Genomic DNA, 15,251 nt, shown 5'->3' on the forward strand with positions numbered 1-15,251 from the left:
TCCGCAAATAGAAACTCCACAACTAGAAATTCCACAACCAGAGACTCAACAACTTGAGACTCCACAAATAAAAACTCCACAACTAGAAACTCCACAACTAGAGACTCCACTAGAAAACTCCGCAACTAGAAACTCCACAACTACGAACCTCACAACTTGAAACTCCACAACTAGAAACTCCGCATCTAGAAACTCCACAGCTAGAAACTCCACAACTTGAGACTTCGCAACTAGAAACTCGGCAACTAGAAACTCAACAACTAGAAACTCCACAACTAAAAACTCCACAACTAGAAACACCACAACTAGATACTCCACAACTACAAATTCCACAACTAGAAACTCCAAATTTAGAAACTCCGCAACTAGAAACTCCGCAAATTGAAACTCTACTACTAGAGACTCCATAACTAGGAACTCCACAACTAGAAACTCCACAACCAGAAACTCCGCAACTAGAAACTCCACAACTAGAAATTCCACAACCAGTGACTCAACAACTAGAGACTCCCCAACTAAAAACTCCACAACTAGAAACTCCACAACTAGAAATTCCACAAAGGGAAACTCCGCAACTAGAAACCAAGCAACTAGAAACTCCACAACTAGAAACTACACACCTATAAATTCCACAACTTGAAACTCCACAACTAGAAACTCAACAACTAGAGACTCCACACCTAGAAACTCTGCAACTAGAAACTCCACAGCTAGAACGTCCGCAACTAGAAACTCTGCAACTAGAAACTCCGCAACTAGAATCTCCACAGCTAGAAACTCCACAACTAGAAACTCCACAACTAGAAACTCCAGAACTAGAGACTCCACAACTAGAGGCTCCGCAACTAGAAACTTCACAGCTAGAAACTCTGCAACTAGAAACTCCGCATCTAGAGACTCCGCAACTAGAAACTCCACAACTAGAAACTCCACAACTAGAAGCTCCGCAACTAGAAACTCCACAGCTAGAACGTCCGCAACTAGAAACTCTGCAACTAGAAACTCCACGACTTGAGACTTTGCAACTAGAAACTCGGCAACTAGAAACTTAACAAATAGAAACTCCACAACTAGAAACTTCACAACTAGAAACTCCACAACTTGAAACACCACAACTAGATACCCCACAACTACAAATTCCACAACTAGAAACTCCACAACTAGAAGCTCCATAACTAGAATCTCCGCAACTAGAAACGCCACAACTAGAGAGTCCATAACTAGGAACTCCACAACTAGAAACTCCACAGCGGCAGACTACACAACTACAGACTCCACAACTAGAAACTCCACAGCTAGAGACTCCACAACTAGAAACTCCACAAATACGAACCCCACAAATACGAACCCCGCAACTAGAAGCTCCATAACTAGAAACTCCGCAACTAGAAACTCCACAACTTGAGACTTCGCAACTAGAAACTCCACAACTAGAAACACCACAACTAGAGACTCCACAACTACAAACTCCACAACTAGAAACTCCACAACTACGAACCTCACAACTAGAAACTCCAACACTAGAAACCCCACAACTTGGGACTTCGCAACTAGAAACTCCATAACTTGAGACTTCGCAACTAGAAACTCGGCAACTAGAAACTCCCCAACTAGAAACTCCACAACTTGAAACTCCACAAATTGAAACACCACAACTAGATACTCCACAACTTGAAACACCACAACTAGATACTCCACAACTACAAATTCCACATCTAGAAACTCCAAATTTAGAAACTCCGCAACTAGAAACTCCGCAACTTGAAACTCCACAACTAGAGACTCCATAACTAGGAATTCCACAACTAGAAACTCCACAACTACAGACTCCACAACTACAAACTCCACAACTAGAAACTCCCCAACCGGAAACTCTGCAACTAGAAACTCCACAACTAGAAATTCCACAACCAGAGACTCGACAACTTGAGACTCCACAACTAAAAACTCCACAGCTAGAAACTCCACAACTAGAAACTCCGCAACTAGAAACCCAGCAACTAAAAACTCCACAACAAGAAACTCCACAACTAGAAACTCCACAACTTGAAACACCACAACTAGATACTCCACAACTACAAATTCCACAACTACACATTCCAAATTTAGAAACTCTGCAACTAGAAACTCCGCAACTTGAAACTATGCAACTAGAAACTCCACAGCTAGAGACTCCATAACTAGGAACTCCACAACTAGAAACTCCAAAACTACAAACTCCACAACTACAAACTCCAAATTTAGAAACTCCACAACTAGAAACTCCGCAACTTGAAACTCCACAACTAGAGACTCCATAACTAGGAACTCCACAACTAAAAACTCCACAACTACAAACTCCACAGCTAGAAACTCCGCAAATAGAAACTCCACAACTAGAAATTCCACAACCAGAGACTCAACAACTTGAGACTCCACAAATAAAAACTCCACAACTAGAAACTCCACAACTAGACACTTCGCAACTAGAAACTCCACAACTAGAGACTCCACTAGAAAACTCCACAACTAGAAACTCCACAACTAGAGACTCCATAACTTGAAACACCACAACTAGATACTCCACAACTACAAAGTCCACGTCTGTAAACTCCAATTTTAGAAACTCCGCAACTTGAAACTCCACAACTAGAGACTCCATAACACGGAACTCCACAACTAGAAACTCCACAACCGGAAACTACGCAACTAGAAACTCCGCAACTAGAAACTCCACAACTTGAAATTCCACAACCAGAGACTCAACAATTTGAGACCCCACAACTAAAAACTCCACAGCTAGAAACTCCACAACTTGAGACTTCGTAACTAGAAACTCGGCAACTTGAAACTCAACAACTAGAAACTCCACAACTAGAAACTCCACAAGTAGAAACTCCACAACTTGAAACACCACAACTAGATACTCCACAACTACAAATTCGACAACTAGAAACTCCAAATTTAGAAACTCGGCAACTAGAAACTCCGCAACTTGAAACTCCACAACAACAAACTTCACAACTAGAAACTTCACAACCAGAAACTCCGCAACTAGAAACTCCACAACTAGAAATTCCACAACCAGAGACTCAACAGCTAGAGACTCCACAACTAAAAATTCCACAACTAGAAACTCCACAACTAGAAACTCCACAACTAGAAACTCCGCAACTAGAAACCCAGCAACTAGAAACTCGACAACTAGAATCTCAACACCTATTATTTCCACAACTTGAAACTCCACAACTAGAAACTCAACTACTAGAAACTCCACACGTAGAAACTCCACAACTAGAAACTCCACAACTAGATACTCTACAACTAGAAACTATGGAACTAGAAACTCCGCATCTAGAAACTCCACAGCTAGAACGTCCGCAACTAGAAACTCTGCAACTAGAAACTCCGCAATTAGAAACTCCACAGCTAGAAACTCCACAACTTCAAACTCCACAACTAGAAACTCCACAACTAGAGACTCCACAACTAGAGACTCAACAACTAGAAACTCCGCAACTAGAAACCCAGCAACTAGAAACTCCACACCTATAAATTCCACAACTTGAAACTCCGCAACTAGAAACTCCACAACTAGAAACTTCACAACTAGAAACTCCACAACTTGAAACACCACAACTCGATACTCCACCACTACAAATTCCACAACTCGAAACTCCACAACTAGAAACTCCATAACTAGAAACTCCGCAGCTTGAAACTCCACAACTAGAGACTCCATAACTAGGAACTCCGCAACTAGAAACTTCACAACTACAGACTCCACAACTACAAACTTCACAACTAGAAACTCCACAACCAGAAGCTCCGCAACTAGAAACTCCACAACTAGAAGTTCAACAACCAGAGACTCAACAACTAGAGACTCCACAACTAAAAGCTCCACAACCAAAAACTCCACAACTGGAAACTCCACAACTAGAAACTCCACAACTAGAAACTCCGCAACTAGAAACCTAGCATCTAGAAACTCCACAACTAGAAACTCCACACCTATAAATTTCACAACTTGAAACTTCACAACTATAAACGCATTAACTAGAAACTCCACACCTAGAAACTCCGCAACTAGAAACTCCACAACTAGAAACTCCACAACTAGAAACTATGCAACTAGAAACTCCACAACTAGAAACTCCACAGCTAGAACATCCGCAACTAGAAACTCTGCAACCAAAAACTGCACAACTAGAAACTCCACAGCTAGAAACTCCAAAATTAGAAACTCCGCAACTAGAAACTCCACAACTAGAAATACCACAACTAGAGACTCCACAACAAGAAACTCCACAACTAGAAACTCCACAACTACGAACCTCACAACTAGAAACTCGACAAATAGAAACTCCACAACTTGGGACTTCGCAACTAGAAACTCCACAACTAGAAACTCCACATCTAGAGACTCCACAACTAGAAACTACACAACTAGAAACTCCACAACTACGAACCTCACAACTAGAAACTCCACAACTAGAAACTCCGCAACTAGAAACTCCACAGCTAGAAACTCCACAACTTGAGACTTCGCGACTAGAAACTCGGTAACTAGAAACTCCACAACTAGAAACTCCACAACTAGAAACTCCACAACTAGATACTCCACAAATTGAAACACCACAACTAGATACTCCAAAACTAGTAATTCCACAACTAGAAATTCCACAACTAAAAGCTCCGCAACTAGAAACTCCGCAACTAGAAACTCCACAACTAGAGACTCTATAACTTGAAACACCACAACTAGATACACCACAACTACAAAGTCCACATATGGAAACTCCAATTTTAGAAACTCCGCAACTTGAAACTCCACAACTAGAGACTCCAAAACAAGGAACTCCACAACTAGAAACTCCACAACCGGAAACTACGCAACTAGAAACTCCACAACTAGAAACTCCACAACTAGAAACTCCACAACTTGAGATTTCGTAACTAGAAACTCGGCAACTAGAAACTCAACAACTAGAAACTCCACAACTAGAAACTCCACAACTAGAAACTCCACAACTTGAAACACCACAACTAGATACTCCACAAGTACAAATTCGACAACTAGAAACTCCAAATTTAGAAACTCCGCAACTAGAAACTCCGCAACTTGAAACTCCACAACTAGAGACTCCAAAACTAGGAACTCCGCAACTAGAAACTTCACAACTACAGACTCCACAACTACAAACTTCACAACTAGAAACTCCACAACCAGAAACTCCGCAACTAGAAACTCCACAACTAGAAGTTCCACAACCAGAAACTCAACAACTAAAGACTCCACAACTAAAAACTCCACAACTAAAAACTCCACAACTAGAAACTCCACAAGTAGAAACTCCGCAACTAGAAACCCAGCAACTAGAAACTCCACAACTAGAAACTCCAAACCTATAAATTCCACAACTTGAAACTTCACAACTAGAAAAGCATTAACTAGAAACTTCACACATAGAAACTCCGCAACTAGAAAACTCCGCAACTAGAAACTTCACGACTAGACACTCCACAACTTCAGACTCCGCAACGACAGACTCCGCAACTAGAAACTCTGCAACTAGAAACTGCACAGCTAGAAACTTGCAACTCGAAACTCTGCATCTAGAAGCTCCGCAACTAGAAACTCCACAACTAGAAAGTCCACAAATAGAGACTCCACAACTAGAGACTCCGCCACTGGAAACTCCACAGCTAGAAACTCCGCAACTAGAAACTCCACAACTAGATACACCGCAACTATAAACTTCACAACTTGAAACTCTGCAACTCGAAACTCTGCAACTAGAAAATTCCCAACTAGAAACTACACAACTACAATCTCCGCAACTCTAAACTCCGCAACTACAAAATCCACAACTAGAAACTCTACAACTGGGAACTGCGCAAGTAGAAAATCTACAACTATAAACTCGAAAAATAAAAACTCCAACTAGAAACTCCACAACTAGAAACTCCATAACTAGAAACTCCACAGCTAGACACTTAGCAACTAGAAACTCCACAACTAGACACTCCACAACTAGAAAACTCCGCAACTAGAAACTCTACGACTAGACACTCCACAACTTGAGACTCCGCAACGACAGACTTCGCAACTAGAAACTCTGCAACTAGAAACTGCACAGCTAGAAACTTGCAACTCGAAACTCTGCAACTAAAACTCCGCAACTAGAAACTCCACAGCAAGAAACTCCACAACAAGAACCTCCACAACTAGAGACTCCACAACTAGAAACTCCATGACTAGAAACTCCACAATTAGAAACTCCACAACTAGAAACTCCACAACTTGAGACTTTGCAACTAGAAACTCGGCAACTAGAAACTCAACAACTAGAAACTCCACAACTAGAAACTTCACAGCTAGAAACTCCACAACTAGAAACACCACAACTAGATACTCCACAACTACAAATTGCACAACTAGAAACTCCAAATTTAGAAACTCCGCTACTAGAAACTCCGCAAATTGAAACTCTACTACTAGAGACTCCATAACTAGGAACTCCACAACTAGAAACTCCACAACCAGAAACTCCGCAACTAGAAACTCCACAACTAGAAATTCCACAACCAGTGACTCAACAACTAGAGACTCCCCAACTAAAAACTCCACAACTAGAAACTCCACAACTAGAAATTCCACAACTAAAAACTCCGCAACTAGAAACCAAGCAACTAGAAACTCCACAACTAGAAACTACACACCTATAAATTCCACAACTTGAAACTCCACAACTAGAAACTCAACAACTAGAGACTCCACACCTAGAAACTCTGCAACTAGAAACTCCACAGCTAGAACGTCCGCAACTAGAAACTCTGCAACTAGAAACTCCGCAACTAGAATCTCCACAGCTAGAAACTCCACAACTAGAAACTCCACAACTAGAAACTCCAGAACTAGAGACTCCACAACTAGAGGCTCCGCAACTAGAAACTTCACAGCTAGAAACTCTGCAACTAGAAACTCCGCATCTAGAGACTCCGCAACTAGAAACTCCACAACTAGAAACTCCACAACTAGAAGCTCCGCAACTAGAAACTCCACAGCTAGAACGTCCGCAACTAGAAACTCTGCAACTAGAAACTCCACGACTTGAGACTTTGCAACTAGAAACTCGGCAACTAGAAACTTAACAAATAGAAACTCCACAACTAGAAACTTCACAACTAGAAACTCCACAACTTGAAACACCACAACTAGATACCCCGCAACTACAAATTCCACAACTAGAAACTCCACAACTAGAAACTCCATAACTAGAATCTCCGCAACTAGAAACGCCACAACTAGAGAGTCCATAACTAGGAACTCCACAACTAGAAACTCCACAGCTACAGACTACACAACTACAGACTCCACAACTAGAAACTCCACAGCTAGAGACTCCACAACTAGAAACTCCACAAATACGAACCCCACAAATACGAACCCCGCAACTAGAAGCTCCATAACTAGAAACTCCGCAACTAGAAACTCCACAACTTGAGACTTCGCAACTAGAAACTCCACAACTAGAAACACCACAACTAGAGACTCCACAACTACAAACTCCACAACTAGAAACTCCACAACTACGAACCTCCAACTAGAAACTCCAACACTAGAAACCCCACAACTTGGGACTTCGCAACTAGAAACTCCATAACTTGAGACTTCGCAACTAGAAACTCGGCAACTAGAAACTCCACAACTAGAAACTCCACAACTTGAAACTCCACAAATTGAAACACCACAACTAGATACTCCACAACTTGAAACACCACAACTAGATACTCCACAACTACAAATTCCACATCTAGAAACTCCAAATTTAGAAACTCCGCAACTAGAAACTCCGCAACTTGAAACTCCACAACTAGAGACTCCATAACAAGGAATTCCACAACTAGAAACTCCACAACTACAGACTCCACAACTACAAACTCCACAACTAGAAACTCCCCAACCGGAAACTCTGCAACTAGAAACTCCACAACTAGAAATTCCACAACCAGAGACTCGACAACTTGAGACTCCACAACTAAAAACTCCACAGCTAGAAACTCCACAACTAGAAACTCCGCAACTAGAAACCCAGCAACTAGAAACTCCACAACAAGAAACTCCACAACTAGAAACTCCACAACTTGAAACACCACAACTAGATACTTCACAACTACAAATTCCACAACTAGACATTCCAAATTTAGAAACTCCGCAACTAGAAACTCCGCAACTTGAAACTATGCAACTAGAAACTCCACAGCTAGAGACTCCATAACTAGGAACTCCACAACTAGAAACTCCAAAACTACAAACTCCACAACTACAAACTCCAAATTTAGAAACTCCACAACTAGAAACTCCGCAACTTGAAACTCCACAACTAGAGACTCCATAACTAGGAACTCCACAACTAAAAACTCCACAACTACAAACTCCACAACTAGAAACTCCGCAAATAGAAACTCCACAACTAGAAATTCCACAACCAGAGACTCAACAACTTGAGACTCCACAAATAAAAACTCCACAACTAGAAACTCCACAACTAGACACTTCGCAACTAGAAACTCCACAACTAGAGACTCCAAAACAAGGAACTCCACAACTAGAAACTCCACAACCGGAAACTACGCAACTAGAAACTCCACAACTAGAAACTCCACAACTAGAAACTCCACAACTTGAGATTTCGTAACTAGAAACTCGGCAACTAGAAACTCAACAACTAGAAACTCCACAACTAGAAACTCCACAACTAGAAACTCCACAACTTGAAACACCACAACTAGATACTCCACAAGTACAAATTCGACAACTAGAAACTCCAAATTTAGAAACTCCGCAACTAGAAACTCCGCAACTTGAAACTCCACAACTAGAGACTCCAAAACTAGGAACTCCGCAACTAGAAACTTCACAACTACAGACTCCACAACTACAAACTTCACAACTAGAAACTCCACAACCAGAAACTCCGCAACTAGAAACTCCACAACTAGAAGTTCCACAACCAGAAACTCAACAACTAAAGACTCCACAACTAAAAACTCCACAACTAAAAACTCCACAACTAGAAACTCCACAAGTAGAAACTCCGCAACTAGAAACCCAGCAACTAGAAACTCCACAACTAGAAACTCCACACCTATAAATTCCACAACTTGAAACTTCACAACTAGAAAAGCATTAACTAGAAACTTCACACATAGAAACTCCGCAACTAGAAAACTCCGCAACTAGAAACTTCACGACTAGACACTCCACAACTTGAGACTCCGCAACGACAGACTCCGCAACTAGAAACTCTGCAACTAGAAACTGCACAGCTAGAAACTTGCAACTCGAAACTCTGCATCTAGAAGCTCCGCAACTAGAAACTCCACAACTAGAAAGTCCACAACTAGAGACTCCACAACTAGAGACTCCGCCACTGGAAACTCCACAGCTAGAAACTCCGCAACTAGAAACTCCACAACTAGATACACCGCAACTATAAACTTCACAACTTGAAACTCTGCAACTCGAAACTCTGCAACTAGAAAATTCCCAACTAGAAACTACACAACTACAATCTCCGCAACTCTAAACTCCGCAACTACAAAATCCACAACTAGAAACTCTACAACTGGGAACTGCGCAAGTAGAAAATCTACAACTATAAACTCGAAAAATAAAAACTCCAACTAGAAACTCCACAACTAGAAACTCCATAACTAGAAACTCCACAGCTAGACACTTAGCAACTAGAAACTCCACAACTAGACACTCCACAACTAGAAAACTCCGCAACTAGAAACTCTACGACTAGACACTCCACAACTTGAGACTCCGCAACGACAGACTTCGCAACTAGAAACTCTGCAACTAGAAACTGCACAGCTAGAAACTTGCAACTCGAAACTCTGCAACTAAAACTCCGCAACTAGAAACTCCACAGCAAGAAACTCCACAACAAGAACCTCCACAACTAGAGACTCCACAACTAGAAACTCCATGACTAGAAACTCCACAATTAGAAACTCCACAACTAGAAACTCCACAACTTGAGACTTTGCAACTAGAAACTCGGCAACTAGAAACTCAACAACTAGAAACTCCACAACTAGAAACTTCACAGCTAGAAACTCCACAACTAGAAACACCACAACTAGATACTCCACAACTACAAATTCCACAACTAGAAACTCCAAATTTAGAAACTCCGCAACTAGAAACTCCGCAAATTGAAACTCTACTACTAGAGACTCCATAACTAGGAACTCCACAACTAGAAACTCCACAACCAGAAACTCCGCAACTAGAAACTCCACAACTAGAAATTCCACAACCAGTGACTCAACAACTAGAGACTCCCCAACTAAAAACTCCACAACTAGAAACTCCACAACTAGAAATTCCACAACTAGAAACTCCGCAACATAAACCAAGCAACTAGAAACTCCACAACTAGAAACTACACACCTATAAATTCCACAACTTGAAACTCCACAACTAGAAACTCAACAACTAGAGACTCCACACCTAGAAACTCCGCAACTAGAATCTCCACAGCTAGAAACTCCACAACTAGAAACTCCACAACTAGAAACTCCAGAACTAGAGACTCCACAACTAGAGGCTCCGCAACTAGAAACTTCACAGCTAGAAACTCTGCAACTAGAAACTCCGCATCTAGAGACTCCGCAACTAGAAACTCCACAACTAGAAACTCCACAACTAGAAGCTCCGCAACTAGAAACTCCACAGCTAGAACGTCCGCAACTAGAAACTCTGCAACTAGAAACTCCACGACTTGAGACTTTGCAACTAGAAACTCGGCAACTAGAAACTTAACAAATAGAAACTCCACAACTAGAAACTTCACAACTAGAAACTCCACAACTTGAAACTCCACAACTAGATACCCCGCAACTACAAATTCCACAACTAGAAACTCCACAACTAGAAACTCCATAACTAGAATCTCCGCAACTAGAAACGCCACAACTAGAGAGTCCATAACTAGGAACTCCACAACTAGAAACTCCACAGCTACAGACTACACAACTACAGACTCCACAACTAGAAACTCCACAGCTAGAGACTCCACAACTAGAAACTCCACAAATACGAACCCCACAAATACGAACCCCGCAACTAGAAGCTCCATAACTAGAAACTCCGCAACTAGAAACTCCACAACTTGAGACTTCGCAACTAGAAACTCCACAACTAGAAACACCACAACTAGAGACTCCACAACTACAAACTCCACAACTAGAAACTCCACAACTACGAACCTCACAACTAGAAACTCCAACACTAGAAACCCCACAACTTGGGACTTCGCAACTAGAAACTCCATAACTTGAGACTTCGCAACTAGAAACTCGGCAACTAGAAACTCCACAACTAGAAACTCCACAACTTGAAACTCCACAAATTGAAACACCACAACTAGATACTCCACAACTTGAAACACCACAACTAGATACTCCACAACTACAAATTCCACATCTAGAAACTCCAAATTTAGAAACTCCGCAACTAGAAACTCCGCAACTTGAAACTCCACAACTACAGACTCCATAACTAGGAATTCCACAACTAGAAACTCCACAACTACAGACTCCACAACTACAAACTCCACAACTAGAAACTCCCCAACCGGAAACTCTGCAACTAGAAACTCCACAACTAGAAATTCCACAACCAGAGACTCGACAACTTGAGACTCCACAACTAAAAACTCCACAGCTAGAAACTCCACAACTAGAAACTCCGCAACTAGAAACCCAGCAACTAGAAACTCCACAACAAGAAACTCCACAACTAGAAACTCCACAACTTGAAACACCACAACTAGATACTTCACAACTACAAATTCCACAACTAGACATTCCAAATTTAGAAACTCCGCAACTAGAAACTCCGCAACTTGAAACTATGCAACTAGAAACTCCACAGCTAGAGACTCCATAACTAGGAACTCCACAACTAGAAACTCCAAAACTACAAACTCCACAACTACAAACTCCAAATTTAGAAACTCCACAACTAGAAACTCCGCAACTTGAAACTCCACAACTAGAGACTCCATAACTAGGAACTCCACAAATAAAAACTCCACAACTACAAACTCCACAACTAGAAACTCCGCAAATAGAAACTCCACAACTAGAAATTCCACAACCAGAGACTCAACAACTTGAGACTCCACAAATAAAAACTCCACAACTAGAAACTCCACAACTAGACACTTCGCAACTAGAAACTCCACAACTAGAGACTCCACTAGAAAACTCCACAACTAGAAACTCCACAACTAGAGACTCCATAACTTGAAACACCACAACTAGATACTCCACAACTACAAAGTCCACGTCTGTAAACTCCAATTTTAGAAACTCCGCAACTTGAAACTCCACAACTAGAGACTCCATAACACGGAACTCCAGCACTAGAAACTCCACAACCGGAAACTACGCAACTAGAAACTCCGCAACTAGAAACTCCACAACTTGAAATTCCACAACCAGAGACTCAACAATTTGAGACCCCACAACTAAAAACTCCACAGCTAGAAACTCCACAACTTGAGACTTCGTAACTAGAAACTCGGCAACTAGAAACTCAACAACTAGAAACTCCACAACTAGAAACTCCACAAGTAGAAACTCCACAACTTGAAACACCACAACTAGATACTCCACAACTACAAATTCGACAACTAGAAACTCCAAATTTAGAAACTCCGCAACTAGAAACTCCGCAACTTGAAACTCCACAACTACAAACTTCACAACTAGAAACTCCACAACCAGAAACTCCGCAACTAGAAACTCCACAACTAGAAATTCCACAACCAGAGACTCAACAGCTAGAGACTCCACAACTAAAAATTCCACAACTAGAAACTCCACAACTAGAAACTCCACAACTAGAAACTCCGCAACTAGAAACCCAGCAACTAGAAACTCCACAACTAAAAATTCCACAACCAGAGACTCAACAACTAGAGACTTCACAACTAAAAATTCCACAACTAGAAACTCCACAACTAGAAACTCCACAACTAGAAACTCCGCAACTGGAAACCCAGCAACTAGAAACTCGACAACTTGAATCTCAACACCTATTAATTCCACAACTTGAAACTCCACAACTAGAAACTCAACTACTAGAAACTCCACACGTAGAAACTCCACAACTAGAAACTCCACAACTAGATACTCTACAACTAGAAACTATGGAACTAGAAACTCCGCATCTAGAAACTCCACAGCTAGAACGTCCGCAACTAGAAACTCTGCAACTAGAAACTCCGCAATTAGAAACTCCACAGCTAGAAACTCCACAACTTCAAACTCCACAACTAGAAACTCCACAACTAGAGACTCCACAACTAGAGACTCAACAACTAGAAACTCCGCAACTAGAAACCCAGCAACTAGAAACTCCACACCTCTAAATTCCACAACTTGAAACTCCGCAACTAGAAACTCCACAACTAGAAACTTCACAACTAGAAACTCCACAACTTGAAACACCACAACTCGATACTCCACCACTACAAATTCCACAACTCGAAACTCCACAACTAGAAACTCCATAACTAGAAACTCCGCAGCTTGAAACTCCACAACTAGAGACTCCATAACTAGGAACTCCGCAACTAGAAACTTCACAACTACAGACTCCACAACTACAAACTTCACAACTAGAAACTCCACAACCAGAAACTCCGCAACTAGAAACTCCACAACTTGAAGTTCAACAACCAGAGACTCAACAACTAGAGACTCCACAACTAAAAGCTCCACAACCAAAAACTCCACAACTGGAAACTCCACAACTAGAAACTCCACAACTAGAAACTCCACAACTTGAAACTCCACAAATTGAAACACCACAACTAGATACTCCACAACTTGAAACACCACAACTAGATACTCCACAACTACAAATTCCACATCTAGAAACTCCAAATTTAGAAACTCCGCAACTAGAAACTCCGCAACTTGAAACTCCACAACTAGAGACTCCATAACTAGGAATTCCACAACTAGAAACTCCACAACTACAGACTCCACAACTACAAACTCCACAACTAGAAACTCCCCAACCGGAAACTCTGCAACTAGAAACTCCACAACTAGAAATTCCACAACCAGAGACTCGACAACTTGAGACTCCACAACTAAAAACTCCACAGCTAGAAACTCCACAACTAGAAACTCCGCAACTAGAAACCCAGCAACTAGAAACTCCACAACAAGAAACTCCACAACTAGAAACTCCACAACTTGAAACACCACAACTAGATACTTCACAACTACAAATTCCACAACTAGACATTCCAAATTTAGAAACTCCGCAACTAGAAACTCCGCAACTTGAAACTATGCAACTAGAAACTCCACAGCTAGAGACTCCATAACTAGGAACTCCACAACTAGAAACTCCAAAACTACAAACTCCACAACTACAAACTCCAAATTTAGAAACTCCACAACTAGAAACTCCGCAACTTGAAACTCCACAACTAGAGACTCCATAACTAGGAACTCCACAACTAAAAACTCCACAACTACAAACTCCACAACTAGAAACTCCGCAAATAGAAACTCCACAACTAGAAATTCCACAACCAGAGACTCAACAACTTGAGACTCCACAAATAAAAACTCCACAACTAGAAACTCCACAACTAGACACTTCGCAACTAGAAACTCCACAACTAGAGACTCCACTAGAAAACTCCACAACTAGAAACTCCACAACTAGAGACTCCATAACTTGAAACACCACAACTAGATACTCCACAACTACAAAGTCCACGTCTGTAAACTCCAATTTTAGAAACTCCGCAACTTGAAACTCCACAACTAGAGACTCCATAACACGGAACTCCACAACTAGAAACTCCACAACCGGAAACTACGCAACTAGAAACTCCGCAACTAGAAACTCCACAACTTGAAATTCCACAACCAGAGACTCAACAATTTGAGACCCCACAACTAAAAACTCCACAGCTAGAAACTCCACAACTTGAGACTTCGTAACTAGAAACTCGGCAACTAGAAACTCAACAACTAGAAACTCCACAACTAGAAACTCCACAAGTAGAAACTCCACAACTTGAAACACCACAACTAGATACTCCACAACTACAAATTCGACAACTAGAAACTCCAAATTTAGAAACTCCGCAACTAGAAACTCCGCAACTTGAAACTCCACAACTACAAACTTCACAACTAGAAACTCCACAACCAGA

This window comes from Rhipicephalus microplus, unplaced genomic scaffold, assembly GCF_043290135.1.
Source record: "Rhipicephalus microplus isolate Deutch F79 unplaced genomic scaffold, USDA_Rmic scaffold_30, whole genome shotgun sequence".
Taxonomy (NCBI): domain Eukaryota; kingdom Metazoa; phylum Arthropoda; class Arachnida; order Ixodida; family Ixodidae; genus Rhipicephalus; species Rhipicephalus microplus.